Source organism: Panthera uncia (assembly GCF_023721935.1).
Source record: "Panthera uncia isolate 11264 chromosome C1 unlocalized genomic scaffold, Puncia_PCG_1.0 HiC_scaffold_4, whole genome shotgun sequence".
Lineage (NCBI taxonomy): Eukaryota > Metazoa > Chordata > Mammalia > Carnivora > Felidae > Panthera > Panthera uncia.
The window spans coordinates 27,922,790-27,941,257 of record NW_026057585.1 but is presented as its reverse complement, the minus strand read 5'-3'; the positions used below and the strand labels follow the sequence as shown (position 1 = coordinate 27,941,257).

Here is an 18,468-nt window from a genome sequence, read left to right as displayed (position 1 = left end):
CCCAGTATCTTCAAAAACAGGAGACATAGTTGGCTTTCCTAACACATATAAGCAGACACAGAGAATTAGACAAAATGAGAAGACAGAGGAACATGTCTCAAATGAAAGAACAGGACAAAATCACAGCAAGAGACCTAAATGAAACAGAGATGAGTAATATATCTGATGGAGACTTCAGTGAGACCATTAACAAAGAGAGAAAACATAAAACAAACCAATCAGAGATGAAGTACTCAATAAAGGAAATAAATAAACTAGATGGAATAAATAGACTAGAGGAAGCACAAGAACAGATCAGTAAACTGGAGGACAGAGTAATGAAAGCAATCAGGCTGAAAAGGAGAGAGGAGAAAATAATAATAATAATAATAATAATAATAATAATAATAAATGAAATGAGACTTAGGGAACTCAGTAACACCATCAAGCATACTAACATTCTCATTATAGGGATCCCAGAAGAAGAAAAGAGAAAAAGGGGTGGAAATTTTATTTGAAGAAATAATGGCTGAAAACTTCCCAAATGTGAGGGAGGAACCAGAAATCCAGATCCAGGAGGCACAAAGAACCCTGAACAAAATCAACCGAGAAGGCCCACACCAACACGTAGTAATGAAAATGGTTAAAAGTGGTTATAAAGAGAGAATTTTAAAAGCAGCAAGAGAAATGAAAACAGTTACATACAAGGAAAACAAAGGCAAAAATAAACTATTGGAACTACATCAAAATAAAAACCTTCTGCACAGCAAAGGAAATAATCAGCAAAACTAAGACAACCTATTTAATAGGAGAAGATATTTGAAAATGACATGTCTGATATGTATACAAAATATATAAAGACTTACAAAACTCAATGCCAAAAAAAACCAAAACAATTCAAAGTAGGCAGAAGACATGAACAGACATTTCTACAAAGACATACAGATGACCAACAGACACATGAAAAGATGCTCAACAGTACTCATCATCAAGGAAATGCAAATCAAAACCACAATGAGCTATCACGCCATACCTGTCAGAATGGATAAAATAAAATAAAAAACATCAGCAACACGTGTTGGCAAGGATGTGGGGAGAAAGGAATACTCATGCACTGTAGGTGGGAATGCAAACTGGTGCAGCCACTATGGAAAACATTACAGAAGTTCCTCAAAAACTTAAAAATAGAAATATCACATGATCCAGTGATTTCACTACTGGGTATTTACCCAGAGAAAACAAAAACACTAATTTGAAAAGATATATGGACCCCTATGTTTGTTACAGCATTATTTACAAGAGCCAAGTTATGGAAGCAGTCCAAGTATTGATCAATAGATGAATGGAAAAAGATATGGTGTGTATATATGTGTGTGTGTGTGTGACTATACACACACACAGTGGAATATTACTCAGCCATAAAAAAAGAAATCTTGCCATTTGCAGCAACATGGATGGATCTAGTAAAGGGTATAATGCTAAATGAAATAAATCAGTCAGAGAAAAACACCATATGATTTCACTCAAATGTGGAATTTAAGAAACAAAATAAATGTACAAAAAAAAAGAGACAAACCAACCAAAAAGCAGGCCCTTAACTAAAGAGAACAAATTGATGTCTACCAGAGGAGAGGTGGGTAGGGGGAGAATGAGTGAAATAGGTGAAGGGTATTTAGAGTACACTTATCATGATGAGCACTGAGTAATGTATAGAATTGTTGAATCACTATATTGTACACCTGAAAGCAATATAACAGTATATATTAACTACACTGGATTTAAATTAAAAAAAAGATAAATAGGTAAAACATAGATGAGTCTTTAATATTATTAAAAGTTTTTGCACACCAAGTCAAATGAGTTTAAAAGCACAGAACTAACTAAAAAAGGACTCATTCATTTCAACTTATCCTCCTCCAGTCTGGATAGTTTATTCTCTAGGAGTTCTGTAAAGCTGTCTCCCTGGATCTCCCTTCATGTTCAACATGAGGATTCCTTCACTTCTTTCCTCATTAAACTCCCCATTAACTATGTCCCATCTTCCTCTTTGTTTTATATTCTAGTTTTGGTGGAGTACTTCCTCCAAAGGGATCCATGAGAGGCACAATTTTTAAGAACTTGAAAGCCAGAAAACACCTTTATTCTACCCATGCATTTAGAAGATAGCTTAACTGAATATAACATTCTTGAATGGGAATAATTTTATTTCCAATTTTTGAATATGTTATTTCCAGTGTTGTTGTTAAGTCTGATGCTATTCTGATTCTTGTTTTTTTGTTTGTTTGTTTTTATTTTTGTAAGTAGTCTGAAGAATTTTAGGACTTTCTCTTTGTCCTTGATATTATAAAATAGTATGACCATGTACCTGACATGGGTATATTTTCATCCATTGTCCTACACATGTGGGAGGCCCTTTCAGTTTGGAAACTCATGTCCTTCCATGGTAGAAAATTTTCTTAGATTATTGATTCAATGATTTTGTCCTCCTCTGTTTTCTCTGTTCTGTCTTTTTGAAACTCCTGTTATTAGATATGGGAACACTAATACCTTTTCCCTCAAATTAATCTCTTTGTCCTTTAGTTCTTGAGGAATTTCCTTAACTTTGTCTCCCAGTGCTTCCATTCGGCTTTGAATTTTCATTATTGCTATTTTATTTTTTATTTTGTTCATTGAAATTTTTCTTAATAGTATTTTCTTCTTGTTCCTTGGATGCAGTATTTTCCTCATCTGAGGGTATAAATTATTTTTTTTACAGTTTCATACTCTGCACAGTGAGTTTCTCCCAATTTGCTTTTTTCTATTTGTTTTAGTGTCTATTTTTAGAGACTGAAATTAGAGGCATTCTTTGGCTTTTTTCTCATATTTTAGGGACTCAAATATTTTTTGGAAATTATATGCAAGTGAGTTGGGCTTGTTGATGGTAGTCTTCTTGGCAGAATAATCTGATTGGGCCCATTTTTTGTGAAACACCACTGTCAGCATCTTGAGGTCTTTTCATCTAATCTATTTAGATTCCTCATATAATAAAAATCTTCCTATCTCCTGCCTGGAAGAAATGACCTTGATACCAACATTCTAAGAGCAATTATGGTACATTATGGAAGAGGGTATCACTTTCTGTGTGTATGTATTCTCTTATCCTCCCGTTTTTAGCAAAATCCGCTTTCAGTTGCACCTGCAGTCCCCCCGTCAAAGACTATCAGACTACCCTCTCCAGAGAAATAACCTCTGATTTGCTGAAGTCAGGGAGGAGGAGTCACCTGGCTATGAGTAGGGCATCTTGGATTCTGAATGCTTCTTAAACAGGCTTTCAAGGGGCGCCTGGGTGGCTCAGTCGGTTAAGCGTCCGACTTCGGCTCAGGTCATTATCTCACAACTCGTGAGTTCGAGCCCCGCGTCGGGCTCTGTGCTGACAGCTCAGAGCCTGGAGCCTGTTTCGGATTCTGTGTCTCCCTCTCTCTCTGACCCTCCCCCGTTCATGCTCTGTCTCTCTCTGTCTCAAAAGTAAATAAACATTAAAAAAAAAAAAAAAAAACAGGCTTTCAATAATTCTGCCTCTAAGTCACACCTCTGATACACCAGAAACTCTGAAACAAATTTCTAAGCCTCTGGGAGTTCTGAGTTGCTTTCTGACTCCCCCCACTGCTGAGTTAGGCTTTACCTTTCTTTGATTTATTAGGTTAATCTTGGATTTATTAGGTTAATTGTCACTCCTTCTTTTGCTTCCAGCTTCCAAAATTGTTTTATGACCTCTACCATTCTCTTTTTTATTTCATGGTGTATACTTTTTATTTTTCTTTAAATATCTTTTTTTTCTTTAAATATCTTCAACATCATTTATAAGATTAAATTTGTTAATTTTCTCATTTTGTTTTAGATTTTTATGTTTTAACCGTCCTTCTTTTGTGTCTTTTTTTCTACAAATCAGATTTCATTTGCTTTTCTCTAATGTTTAGAAAATTAGTATTCTAACTCCCCCATGCAGTTAACACTATTTTCCCTAAAACATTTTTTACCTTATATTTCTCCAGTCCACAAGAATCCAATGTGTAATGACATCTTTTGAGTTTCCCCTATTGGAAATGAGAAATTAGCACACCTCTCTCTCCACCACTTTCCTCTTACCTTATGTCCTTTGTTTACTCCTCTCTCTGATACTGTTTAGATGTTTTGAGTGTTTGGATCCAGATTATCATTCATAATTTTTACATGATATGTCTTCCCTTTTAAGAATAATTTTGACTTTTGTTTTAGCCCAGTTCTCCAGAAAATAGAACCTAAGGCAAAGCTTGTGGAACTCATGTTTTATCAGAGGGTTCAATCCTAGGGAAGCAACAGTGAGGAAGAAAGTAAAGTAAAAAGGGAAGGAGGGAAGCAAATACAAGGAGGCAAGCTATGCTCAGCTTCATGAGAAATAGTTGCTTGCTTGGTCACACAGGACACCTTTGGAGAGGCTAATGGTGCTTCTGAATCTTAGAACAATAAGGGGGAAGAAGGGTGAAAATTTATGTGCTTGCTCTTCCCTATTTTCTCTTCATTGCACCATAGGAGTTAATTCCTCCGTACTTACAGACTGTGACCTGGGCACCTATTGGCAGCTACTGGAGAAGCCAGGGCCTCCCTCCATGGATCTCATTGGGCCAATACAGCTTCCACTGTAGCATATATGATGGAGCCCATGCCAAAAATAGCCTTCCTGCCTGGGAAAGCTGATCCAGCTGGTGGTGTCAGAAGACAAAATCCAGTTGGAGGAATCAGGAGTTATTATTGTAGGAATGGCAAGAGCCTTTGAATGGGCTGCTTGGGCTGGGAAGCTGAGCAAATACTGAAACCAGGGAAACAAAGGGTCAAAAGGATCTGAAGAGGTGCATAAATTAATGCATTACATCTGTGTTTAGCTTTTGTGACTATATTAATAAGTCTTTATATGTATGTCTTCATTTAACCCATTTGAGTGCTCATTGCCTGTCCTTACCTCTCAGTTAGTTGAAAATAGCTTGTAATAATTATCTCCTATAATTTAGTATGGCAGCACAGAAGTCTGAAGTGAACATGGTTTTCTTGTGCTTTCTAGGAAACATCTTTTATTTCCTTCACAGATCTTTGTAGATTTTTTTTCTGGAGCCTTGTAATTTAAAAACATTCTCAGGCTTGTCTAGATGTAGGTCTTTGTCATTTATTTTTGCCAAAAACATGGCTATTTCTTTCTGTCTGCATCTATGGGCTTTTTATTCTCATCAGGAAAGTGTCCTTCCCATCATATATTTGATTTTCTTCCACTTGTTTTAGTCTCTTCTTCATGAATACCAATTGTCTTTTCTGTTTCCCTACTTTTATCTGTTCCACCTACCTCTTATCTTTATCTGTTCACCAGGAGTGTCTCAAGTAACCCTCATTATTTATTCAATATTCTTGCAGAGTCAAGTCTTTCTTCATTGCCAGTGGGGATTTTAATTCTGTGGTTGCGTTATTTTTGTATAATTCCCTGTCCTTTATTTTATTCATAACATTTTCTTGAGTTCCCATTTAATCCTGTTTATATCTTTCTTCTCACACTTTATGGATGCATGTTTTTAGAACACACATGGCTTTTTGTACTCTATTAAGGATGCAAATAGTCTCTGGAAGCTTTCTTTTGGATAATGCAGTAGATCATTTTTATGCTTTTCCTTTCAGTCTTTATGGTGCCATTTCCTTTCCCTTGTTCTGAAATATTTTTTCATAGGTTCCATGTTGATTTTTTCTCTTCTTTTACTCACTTTTCTGTAAGACTCCTCAGACTTAAGTGTTTATCAACAGATAGAATTGTATGTTTCTTTTGGTCCTGTTCCCTTTCCACTTGTATATGTGTCAGATCTTATTTCAATTTCTATGTCTACTAATCATTGACCTATTGAACTTTCCCTGTACTGGCTGTTCTTATACTATTGTCTAATTTTCTGTTAGAAGATTTTGAAATGACAGAGTACATAAAAAACTACAAAATTCTCAGTTTGCACTGCTCTTGGGTCGTCTCTCTGCTCCTCCCTACAATGCTATATATTGGGACAATACACTTCCCAACATGCAGCCTGCTCCCTCCTTCCTGCTCAACTGTTTCCTTCTAGCTCTCTATTGATGTAGTACAAGAGAGAGATAGTAGAGGTAAAGGAAAGAAGAAATAAAGAGGTAATTAATATAACTCTGGCTATTTCCTAAGGCAAGGGGAATAAAAGCAAAAATAAACAATTGGGATTACATTAAACTAAAAAAATTTGGTGCAGTGAAAGAAACTACCAACAAAACAAAAAGGGAACCTACTGAATGGGAGAAGGTATTCGCAAATGATATATCTGACAAGGGGTTAATATCCAAAATATACATTGGGTCACCTGGGTGGCTCAGTCGGTTAAGCGTCTGACTTCAGCTCAGGTCATGATCTTGCAGTCTGTTGAGTTAGAGCCCCACGTCGGGCTCTGTGCTGACAGCTCAGAGCCTGGAGCCTGCTTTGGATTCTGTGTCCCGCCTCTCTCTGCCCCTTTCCCACTCGTGCTCTGTCTCTCAAAAATAAATAAATGTTAAAAAAACATCCAAAATATATAAAGAACCTATACAACTTAACACCAAAAACAAACAAACAAACAAACAAACAAACAAACCAAAAAAACCCTAATTAAAAAATGAGCAGAAGAGCCGAATAGTCATTTTTCCACAAAAGATGTACAGGCGGCTAACAGACACATGAAATGCTGTTCAGTAGCACTTGCCATCAGGGAAATGAAAATCAAAACCACAGTGAGTTATTCCCTCACACCAGTCAGAATGGCTAGTATCAAGAAGACAAGAAATAGAAAATGTTGGCAAGGATGTGGAGAAAAGGAAACCCTTATCCCCTGTTGGTGGGAATGTAAATTGGTACAGACACAATGGGAAAAAGTATGGGGGGTTCCTCAAAAAGATTAAAATAACAATCACATGATTCAGTAATTCTAATGGTGGGTATTTACCAGAAGAAAATGAAAACACTAATTCAAAAAGATACATGCACCCCTAAGTTTATTGCAGTATTATTTATAATAGCCAAGATATGGGAAGCACCCTAATTGTCCATCAAGAGAGACAAATGTCCACTATATATATATATATATATATATATATATATATGAATATTACTCAGCCATAAAAAGAGTGAAATCTTGCCATTCACAATAACATGGATGGACCTAGAATATATTATGCTAGGTGAAATAAGTCAGACAGAAATAGATAAATAGCATAAGATTTCACTTATATGTGGAATCTAAAAAACAAATGAACAAACAAAAAGCCAGACTCAGAAACTCATAAATACAGGGAACAAACTCAAAGTGGTGGTTACCAGAGGAGAGAGGGTTGTGGGGATGGGTGAAATAGGTGAAGAAGAGTAAGACGTACAGGCTCCTAGTTATAAAATAAGTAAGTCACAGGGACGGGAAGTACAGCAATAGGAAATATAGTCAGTAATATCATAATAGCTTTGTATGGTGACAGATGATAATTATACTTATTGTGGTGAGCATTTCATAATGTATATAATTGTCGAATCACTATGTTGTAAACCTGAAATTAATATAATATTGCATTGTCAACTATACCTCAATTTAAAAAAAAGAGCTCTGGCTGCCTCAAAAAGCAGTGCATACCTGGTAAAAGTGGTAACCACAAAATTTATAATTGGCACATACACTTGATCTGATGCAGGGACAGAGATAGATATTATGTATTTTTTAAATCCCTTTTTATATGATAAAATTTGATTATGCTTTGAAGGGTAGGAATTTCTTTATCCAGTTCAAAATGCCTTAAATTCAGGAATTTTTATGTTCTCAGACGTAGTTTTTGCTGCTGTGTTGAATTTTCCTCTAGGTTGCTTTTATATTACGACTGAGAACTGAAGGCAATTTCCCTTGCCTAAAAACACGAATCTGTCGAAGTGTCTAAACTTTGAGGAATTAACCATTAAATTACAGCTACACTCAATAATCACATTAAACCAACAGTAGCTACAACACAAGGGATTATCACTGACAGTTGAGAGCTCAGGAGAGATTTAAATCAGAGGATGAATAGAACCAGTGTGGTAGGAGTGCAAAAATTCTTTCTTAATGTCTGAATAAAGAACTGAATATATTTTGCTTTATCTAAACCATATACATACATGCCCAAACCTATTTTTAAAAAGCTTTTAAAGCCAAACAACCAGCTACTTTTATTTAAAAATGTTTTTGTAATGTTTATTTATTTTTGAGAGAGAGAGAGACAGAGTGCAAGCAGGGGAAGAACAGAGAGAGGGAGACACAGAATCCGAAGCAGGCTTCAGGCAATAAACTGTTCACATCCAGTCATTTAAAAATAGGAATTTATATACATGGTGAGTTTTGAGAATATAGTACTGTATCAGTTCCTGTATCAACGACAATTGGGGAAAGGCTAGATTTGAAAACAGCCACTTTTCTTTCATCAGATTTCCTCTACGTTCCCTTAGTCTTTGTGTATGTGTGTGTTTCCTTTTGACAGTTTAGAACATCAAGGTCAGAATGTCAGGAATGAAGCAGATAACAAAAAGAACATCCAGTAGAGCCTCAAAAGAAAATGCTTGTTCAATATTTGCAACTGACTAAAAGGGAAAAATATTGAAGTACATTGACTATCATAGATCTATCAAAGCATTCAAGCCACTAAGTAGATTAGAAGGTTTGCTGCTGCTTATGAAACTGAGACATCTCACAAAAAACATTAAGCTATTCTTTGCACTGTCTCATAACAGCTTGTCATTCTACAACTAATGTGGAAATATGGCATTGCAAGGTTTATGAAATATATATATTTTTATTGATTCTATGCTTTCAAGTTCAAGCTTACATTTTCCATTCAGGAATAAATAATTTACAGAATTAATTTTTCATTATAACTTTCTCACAGCTGCTGAATTAGGGATGTTCTGAAACTAAACATGAATGTAAATTGAACATATTTCTGTGTAGGAATTCTAGGGAGTAGTGAATCATAGAGTTGAGCTGTTATAGAACTGCCAAATATATCTGTGTAGTCAGTTTCAATATATCTGGACCTGAATTGTGTAGATGACCTTTAAAAGCACAACTCAAACAGGCTTATTTATTCTGTTAATAAATGAATCACAGTAATACATAAGACTCCCAAATGAAAACTTGTTAGCAGGGTTAGCTGCTGAACATTTATTTCAAGTAAACACCTCTCAGACAAATTAGCCTGAACCAGAAGACCAAAGCTTGAAATAAATTAGTTCAAGCCTAACAGTAATGAGGCTAAGAATCTTAATAAAAATAGAAGACCCTTTGGTACTGTTCATATTATGGCTACTAACATTCAATGAAGTCTGATATGTTACCACTGAGACACAAACTAGAAGGTGCTTTATATGTCAGGGTGAATGATACTTCAACATTTAACTAGATTTATTAGTGCTCATTAGGTACCAGACATTGTTCTAGGTGCTAGGGATTTATCAGCAAACAGACAAAAGTCCATGCTCTTGTGGAGTTTACATTCTAGTGAGAGAAGAAAGGCTATAAACAAACAAACAAAAAAACATAATATGTAATATGTTAGAAGGTAGCAAATGACATGAAAAACAAACAAACAAACCCAGCAGGTTAAGAGAGATCAGGAGTGATTCTAATTTTAAATGAGGAAGTCAAGGTGGGCTTTATTGGGAAGACGACAGTTGAGCTAAGTAAGATTTGAAGGAGGGGAAACAGAGAGTGAACTATGAATATATCTGGTTCAAAAGCCCTGAAGCAGAACCATGCCTAGATATGAGGACAGGAAGGTCTGAAACAGAATGTATCTGGGACAGAAAAAGTAAGTTAGAAAAATAGTAGTAGAAGGGGTTTAGATAGGTAATAGGGTAACTGGCTGACTTAGGCCATTGTCAGTCATCAGAAGGACTTAAGCTTTAATTCTGACTTCTATTTTAATAAGATTACCCTGGCTGCTATGTTGAAAAAGGACTGTAAGGGGCAAGGCATAAATAGGAAGATCTGTTAGGAGGTGATAGCAATAATCCAGGTGATTGGTGATGGTGGTTCAGACTAGGGAGGTGGTGAGGATATGGATATATTTTGAAGGTTCAGGCCACAAGATATCCTAATGGATGAGGTGAGGCATATAAGAAACAAGCAAGGTATTTATATTTAACAACATGAAAGTGTGAGTTATTACCTGCGATGGGGAAGACTAGGGGTGGCATAGGTTTGCAGAGGGAAATTAGTTCAGCTTTAGAAGTGTGAAATTTAAGATGTCTTTTAGTGGAAATATTAAATAGGAAGCTCCTTATACCAGCTGGAGTCCAGGGGAAAGGCTAAAGCTGAAGATACAAATTTGGGATTTGTCAGCATATGGATTATATCTAAAGCCATGAATTGATGAGATCACCAAGGGAGTGAATATAGCCAGAGAAGAAAAGAGGTCTAAGGACTGTATTGGGGGTTCTCCTGCAAGGTTGGGTATTGAAGAAAAAAAAAGTGGCCAGTGAGGTACAGGAAAACCATGGTATGGGGTAAGAAGTATTTCCAAGAGGAGAAAGGGGTCAACTGTGACAAATGGTTAAGTAAAATTGGTATTGAAAATTGCTGGATTTAACAATGACCATGACAAGAGCAATTTCTTTGGCATGGTGGAAATGAAAAAGGCAGACTCCTTATAGTAAATGTAAGAAAGAATTAGAGAAGAGGTATTAGAAACAGAAATTATAGACAATCCTTTTGAGTTTTACTATAAAAGAGAGTAGAAGAATGGATGGTTAGCTAGAATGCAAAGAGGGAACAAAAGATTTTAAGATGGGAGAAATAATGACATATTTATTTCCTAATGGGAATGATCCAGTACAGACTAGAAAACTGATGTTGTAAGAGAGACAGGAGAAAATTGTTGGAACTATGTTCTTGAGTAAACAAGAAGAGATGAGATCTAGTGTCCATCTGCAGTGTTGACCTTATTTAAGAGCATGCACAGTTAATCTACCAAGACTGGGAGGAAAACAAAATCTGTGGGTAGAGATGATGATTGATGGGTAGATGTGCTCATGAGCCTCAGTGGAAAGTTCACTTTTGGATGCTTTGATTTCTCTCATTTAAATAGTAAGGAAGACCTTCAGCTGAAAGTAGGGATGAGGAAAAGGTGCTAGAGAATTAAGGAAAGGAGAAGGTATGAAACAGTTATGCAGGAGAGTGGGAGAAGGAATGGACTGGGCAGATACTGTACAGCTGCCAGATGACACTAAAGGAACATTTGAATAACGATAGCATGTTAAACATATTGAGTGCTTGTTTTAGGCACTGCTTTAGAAGGCTTACATATATTGATCTATGAACTAGCACAATTATTATTCTTAGTTTAAGATAAGAAAACCGAGAGGGGTGCCTGGGTGGTTCACTTGGTTAAGCATCCAACTTCGGCTCAGGTCATGATCTCTCAGTCCGTGAGTTCGAGCCCCACATAGGGCTCTATGCTGACAGCTTGGAGCCTGAAGGCTGCTTCGGATCCTGTGTCTCCCTCTTTCTCTGCCCCTCCCCTTCTCTCTCTGTCCCTCCCCCACTCACACTGTCTCTTTCTCTCAAAAATGAATACATGTTAAAAGACATTTAAAAAAGAGATTGGTAAGGAAAATTTAAAAAAAGAAAAAAAATAAGAAAACCAAGAAGCTGTCACTTATCTGTGTTCACATAGCTAAGTTAATGGTGGAGGCATGATAGGAAGCCAGGCTATTTGACTCCAGACACTAGGCTATTTTTCTTCACAATCAAATATTTGTTGATTGAAAAGATGAAGGATAAATTAAAGGAAGGAAGGATGAACTATCAACGCTATCTCCACAGTCTGTGGCTTTTTGCTAACTCATTTTTATACTTATGTAACCTAAATGACATTTTCCAGATCTTATAACTGGATCTTTGTGCAGAGAAGGAACTGTAGTAGTAGGGATGTGGCCCAGACATCTGATAGATTTAGGTTTGAATTTCAGCTCTTTTTTTTACTAGCTATATCACTTTGGCCAACTAAATCACTCTGAGCCCTAGCTCCCTCATCTTTAAAATGAGAATAACGTATACTTTATAGCATTTATGGAGAAGATTAATAGAATCATGTATGCAAAGTATCTGGTATAGTACTTGGTACAATGCAGGTTTTCAGTAAGATTAGTTTGCTTTTCCCTCTCTGTTCTGGTCAGTTGCCCAGAACTTCAGTATCCTCCCAGAATGGACCCTTCTTTGCACTTGCCAGTTTCACTACCAGAACTAGAGTCTCTGCTCTCATTCCAGCTAAATCTCCTTGTGGTATTACATGTAGAAAGGGAAGGCTATCCTGCACTCTTATTTGTTGGGAGCCTCGGCAGTTTACTCTTGGATGTCTCTCCTACCCCTTTACAATCAGCCAGCTAGAAACATGAGGGCCTTCCAAGAAGGGTCCTCTGGCAAGCTAACCTTCCTGCCCCCACCAGCAGCTGAGTCAATTCCTTGAGTGCCCAAATCCACAGGTGTGGCTGGAGTCAGGTCTTGATTAATCTGACCTGCCCTGTCCTGGCTTTAACAAACTGTCCAACAGGGGCAGCAAAAGAGTGCCCCTAATTTTAATAATATCAGATATACAAGTCAAAATTTACAAAATAGTTACTGTAGGGAATAATGAATCCGTATTATAAGTGTGCTCCAAAGGATTTTTTCTGGAGCACTATTTTTCTTCCCAGCAATACATATTTTACTAAGGAAGACATAAATAGTTTTGCATCCTAACCATTAAGCTCTAGACAAGTGGTGGCTTTTTCTTTTTCAATTTTTACAATTGTGAACACCAGCGCATAATAATTTGCTGAGTTTCAGTTAGGTTGAAAACAATGGATTCCAAAAGAGCAAACACACAGGCTTCTATATGTTACAGTTACAGCTACTAATGAAAAAGTGAGTATTTTTTCATAATTTGGATATACCTGAGGTCACTGTGACCTTATGTTGTCAATAATAAAAGAATTGAGCCTAAATTTAAAAAATTGTGAAAAATTAACTCCAGGCAAGTAAGTCAAACGCAAAAAACAACTGAAAAACAAACAAACAAACAAACAAACTTACTTTCTCCCAACCACTTCCTGGCTCCTTCAAATCTTGCCATTTAATGATCAGAAAAGGCGGGGCCAAAGTTAGCAAGGTCTGCGGCTGCGCGGAAGCGCAGCAACTGAAGAGTAAGTCCTGCGGCTGGGGCGGCCACGAAGACGTCTGTGCTTCTCTGCTCTGCGGCCATACTTCCGCTACTCTTGGAACGTTCTGGAAGTTGGGGAGGTGACGTGGCACCACGGACTTGCTGGTCGGGTAGGTGTGTTTATAGCCACTGCGGACCACGCTCTTCACGTTTTTTTTCATTCTCCTGCCAGGGTGTTTTTTTTCCTCAGACTTGCCAGGTCCAATCTTTACCTCAGAGATTTGGAGACGTGAGAGAGAATCCTCCCCACCATCCTTTCTTTTTGAGAGTCATATGGAACGGGGTTTCCTGAGGTTTTTTCCTATAGGGTTATAGAACCTTCTTTTTCGGAACCCTTGTAGTCAAGTCTGCGGATTTATATTTACTTCAGGTATTGTTTGTATCCTGGTAGGAAGACTCTTAAGAATGGAAGCCGCCGTGAAGATAGTTGTGGTCCAACCTCTCAGTTGTCAGTTAACGAGACTGAGCGGGAACGCGATTTACATGAGATTTTTGTGCAGTGTTAAGTTGATTTGAATTTGAAAACTTGGGGAAAACAAACGAAATCCTAATAGCCCAGAATCCTAGGGACTTGGAACGGGTAGTGCCTTAAGAGCGTGTGAGCTTTTTATTTTCAGACGAGGAAGCAGGCCAAGTGGAGGTGAAGGGATTTGCCCAGAGTTGCGGAGCTCTGGAGTGGATGAGCCCCCGCGTGGCTGCTCGCCCGGGGGCGTTTCCTCAGAGATACTGAAGGAGCCTTACTGCTGCAGCCCTAGTTGTCTGCCTCATTTCTATTCCTTAATTGTACCCTCGTGGGGATCTGCGGACCCCAGTTCCTTTCTCACTTATTAGAAGTGCACAAAATTAACAAACCTCTCATAGCTTTACTTAAATTGTTTATAAAACCTACAATAACGGTGTGAAGAATTAAACGGCTATATATTATGTGTGTATTATCAGGAGGATGATCATTAGCTACACAGTGAATTGTATGGGAGGGGTAATAGAAGTTGCAGTCCTTCCTTTAACCAGCTAACCATTTACTCATCCAAAAACAAGTATTTTTTGAGTGTCTACTTCTGCCAGGTGCTGGAGATAAAGTACTATTCGTACAATAAATGAGGAAATTATAGAACATTTGGCTTCAACCCAGCAGGAAGACCTTTCTAATTATTAGAGTCATTCAAAAGTAGAATGAAACTGCCTTAGGAGATAACTAACTCACCGTAAACTGAAAGTGACTTTCATCTGGATTAGTTGGTTTCTAAATTTTGCTTTGAACTAATTTTATATTAAGTAACATGAAAAAGTAGATAATATGTTTATAAATAATTTTGTTGGACAAAATGTGATAGGTGCTCAACCGAGATATTCTAAGGTGGATTCTGAGGAAGGAGAGGTCTCATTTAAGTTTGAGGGGCCCAGGGATAGTTTCTTGCAGGAGACAGCATTTCTAATGGGCTTTGAAAGAGAAGTAGGTTTTTTGTTTGTTTGTTTTAATAGACTTCATTTTTTTTACAATAGTTTTAGATTTACAGAGAAATTGAGGCTAAAGCCACAGTATTCCCACATACTGTTTTAGTTTCCCCTATTACTAACGTTTTATATTAGTATGGTACATTTGTCACAATTAATGAACCAATATTATTACATTATTATTAACTAAAGTTTATTCTGATTTCTGTAGTTTTAACTTAATGTCCTTTTTTTTTCTGTTCTAGGATTCCTGTCACTATACCAAATCACATTTAATTTTAATGTTTTCTTAGGTTCCTCTTGGAGGTGACAGTTTCTCAGACTTTCTTTGTTTTTGATAACCTTGTTGACTTTGAGGAGTGCTGGTCAGGTGTTTTGTAGGTTGCTCAATTATTGGAATTTGGTGTGTTTCTCACTTTAGGACTAAGATTATAGATTATTGAGAAGAAGGTTACATTGTATCATTGGTACATACTATCAGTGTGATTTATAACTATTGGTGTAGACTTTGACCACCTGGCTGAGGTAGTACCTGTCATGTTTTTCCAATGTCTTCTACCTGTCATGTTTCTCCAATGTGTCTTGAAGACATTCAGGAGATTTGTCGCCTCTCCCCCATTTATTAATTTTTTAATTCATTTTTATCAGTATGGATGTGTGACTTTTTGTTTTATAGTTTGAAATATGATAAATGTTATGACTTTTATTAATATAATTTAATATTATTTTATTATAATTTTACTTATTTTGCTACTCAGATTGTTCCAGCTTTAGCCATAGGAATCTTTTTCAGGTGATTCCTCTCCTCTTTTTGACATACTTCTCTCAGTGTTAGTTTTTTCTTTGTTTTTTTAAATTTATTTCTGAGAGAGAGAAAAAGTGCGCATGCACATGAGATAGGGAGGGGGACAAAGGAAGAGAGAGAAAGTGAGAGGGAAAGAATCTTAAGCAGGCTCCATACTCACTATGGAGCCCAGTGTAGGGCTCAATCCTGTGACCGTGGGATCATGACCTGAGCCAAAATCAAAAGTCAGACACTCAACTGACTGAACCACCCAGGTGACCCACTTTGTTTTTGTTTTTAATCACTTCCTTCCTTTCTGGCACTACAAAATACCCTAGGCTCAGTTTGTATATTTCTTGTCCCACTTCTTTTCACCATTTCTCCCAGGGATCTCCAGTTCTTTTTATTAGAGAAAAGTATTAGAAACCAAAGTCTGAGGCACCTGGGTGACTCAGTCAGTTAGGCACCCGACTTTGACTTAGGTCATGATCTCACAGTTCATGAGTTTGAGCCCTACATCAGGCTCTGTGCTCACAGCTGGGAGCCTGGAGCCTGCTTTGGATTCTGTGTCTCCCTCACTCTGCCCCACCCCTGCTCAAGTTCTAGCTGTCTCCCTTAAAAATAAATAAACATTAAAAAAAAAAAATCTGGCTGCTAGGTGTGATTGTTTCTGAGAAGGTATCATTTATTTTAGGCCCCTCTCAGATAACAAAGCAAAGAGATATATACACGTGTATGTACTAGTCTATCTATGTCCACCTATCTGTAAGTCTTTTTATGTATGTTCAGTTGTATCTCTATTAAGCTAATAGTGATTTCATAAGAATGTTGCCAACACTAATCCATTACCACATGGATCATTCTAGCCTTGAAAGATTAAAAAAGAAATTTAAGCAAAAGTATGAGGAATGAACTTTTAAAATGCTGTTATGAACATTCTTGTACAAATCTTTTAATACATGTTGCATGCATTTCTTTTCAGGATAAACTTACAAATGCAATTGCTAGGTGTGTATCTTCCCACTTTAGTAGATAATGCCTATCAAGAACTCTGAAAAGTCTGAAATTTTATCCTACTTGTAAGCTAACAAGTTGACCTGGTATTGTTTAATTGATGCTGGCAGAATATACATACATGATGCCTGGACAAGGAACAGGCTTTAAAAATCATGGCAAAAGTAGTAGCCAAAGATTTAGGTTCCTCATGGTTTTCCTTGGCTCCCAAATCCCAAAGTGGGTAGATGTGTTGGAATAACGGAAGTGGACCTAGATGGACACATGCAATTGGTTACATTAACAAAGAGAACACTTATTAATAAGCGGTGACAAGCTTGCTTACTGCATTTCTCAGTGTTGCTCATTGCAAATGAAAAATGACCTGGATAGAGTCAGGGCCTTCTGTTGTTGGCATTTCAGAAAAAAACCTTCAGGGACACTGGGGGCCCATTGAAGACTACCCCAGCAATCTCTAATTGTTGATAAAGTACAGCATTCATGATAAAAACCCTCAGCAAAGTAGGTTTAGAGGGAACGTAACTCAACATAATAAAGGCCATATATGAAAAACTTATAGCTAACATCATTCTCAATGGGGAAAAACTGAGAGCTTTTCTCCTAAGGCCAGGAACAAGAAGAAAAAATGTCTACTCTCACCACTTATATACAACATGGTACTGGACGTTCTAGCCACAGCAAGCAGACAAGAAAAAGAAAAGACATGTAAGTTGGTAAGGAAGAAATAAAACTTTCACATTTGCAGAAGACATGATACTCTTTATAAAATCTTTATGAAAGATTCTGTCAAAACCTGCTAGAATTGATAACCAAATTCAGTAAAATCACAGGATACAAAATCCGTATACAGAAATCTTGCATTTCTATACACCAATAATGAAGTAGTAGAAAAAGAAATTAAGAAAACAATCCCATTTACAATTTCACTAAAATAATAAGATACCTAGAAATAAACCTAACCGAGGAAATGAAAGATGTATACTCTGAAAACTATAAAACACTGATGAAAGAAATTGAAGACAACACAAAGAAATGGAAAGACATTCCATGCTCATGGATTGGAAGAACAAATATTAACTCTTTTTAATTTTTTTTAATATGAAATTTATTGTCAAATTGGTTTCCATACAACACCCAGTGCTCCTCCCAACAGGTGCCCTCCTCAGTGCCCATCACCCACTCTCCCCTTTCTCCCACTCATCAACCCTCAGTTTATTCTCAGTTTTTAAGAGTCTCTTATGGTTTGGCTCTTTCCCTCTCTAGCTTTTTTTTTTTTTCTCCTTCCCCTCCCCCATGGTCTTCTTTTAAGTTTCTCAGGATCCACATAAGAGTGGAAATATATGGTATCTGTCTTTCTCTATATGACTTATTTCACTTAGCATAACACTCTGCAGTTCCATCCACGTTGCTACAAAAGGCCATATTTCATTCTTTCTCATTGCCACGTAGTATTCCTTTGTGTATATAAACCACAATTTCTTTATCCACTCATCAGTTGATGGACATTTAGGCTCTTTCCATAATTTGGCTATTGTTGAAAGCGCTGCTGTAAACATTGGGGTACGAGTGCCCCTATGCACCAGCACTCCGTGTCCCTTGGGTAAATTCCTAGTACTGCAATTGCTGGGTTGTAGGGTAGTTCTATTTTTAATTTTTTGAGGAACCTCCACACTGTTTTCCAGAGCAGCTGCACCAGTTTGCATTCCCACCAGCAATGCAAGAGAGAACCTATTTCTCCACATGCTCGCCAGCATCTGTTGTTGCCTGAGTTGTTAATGTTAGCCATTCTGGCAGGTGTAAAGTGGTATCTCATTGTGGTTTTGATTTGTATTTCCCTGATGATGAGTGATGTTGAGCATTTTTTCATGTGCCTGTTGGCCATCTGGATGTCTTCTTTGGAGAAGTGTCTATTCATGTCTTTTGCCTATTTCTTTACTGGATTCTTTGTTTTTTGGGTGTTGTGTTTGATAATTTCTTCATAGATT

General features: G+C 37.1%; 1 protein-coding gene across 1 annotated transcript in view; it reads left to right on the top strand.

Annotated features, from left to right (window-relative positions):
• Positions 1 to 13,250: 13,250 nt before the first annotated feature.
• CC1H1orf146 (chromosome C1 C1orf146 homolog) overlaps positions 13,251 to 18,468 on the top strand; it is a 58,896-nt gene continuing 53,678 nt past the window's right edge. Inside the window, exon 1 of the mRNA XM_049618467.1 lies at positions 13,251 to 13,340. The gene's annotated coding sequence lies outside the window, so the exon portion shown is untranslated. The remainder of the gene's footprint in view (positions 13,341 to 18,468) is intronic.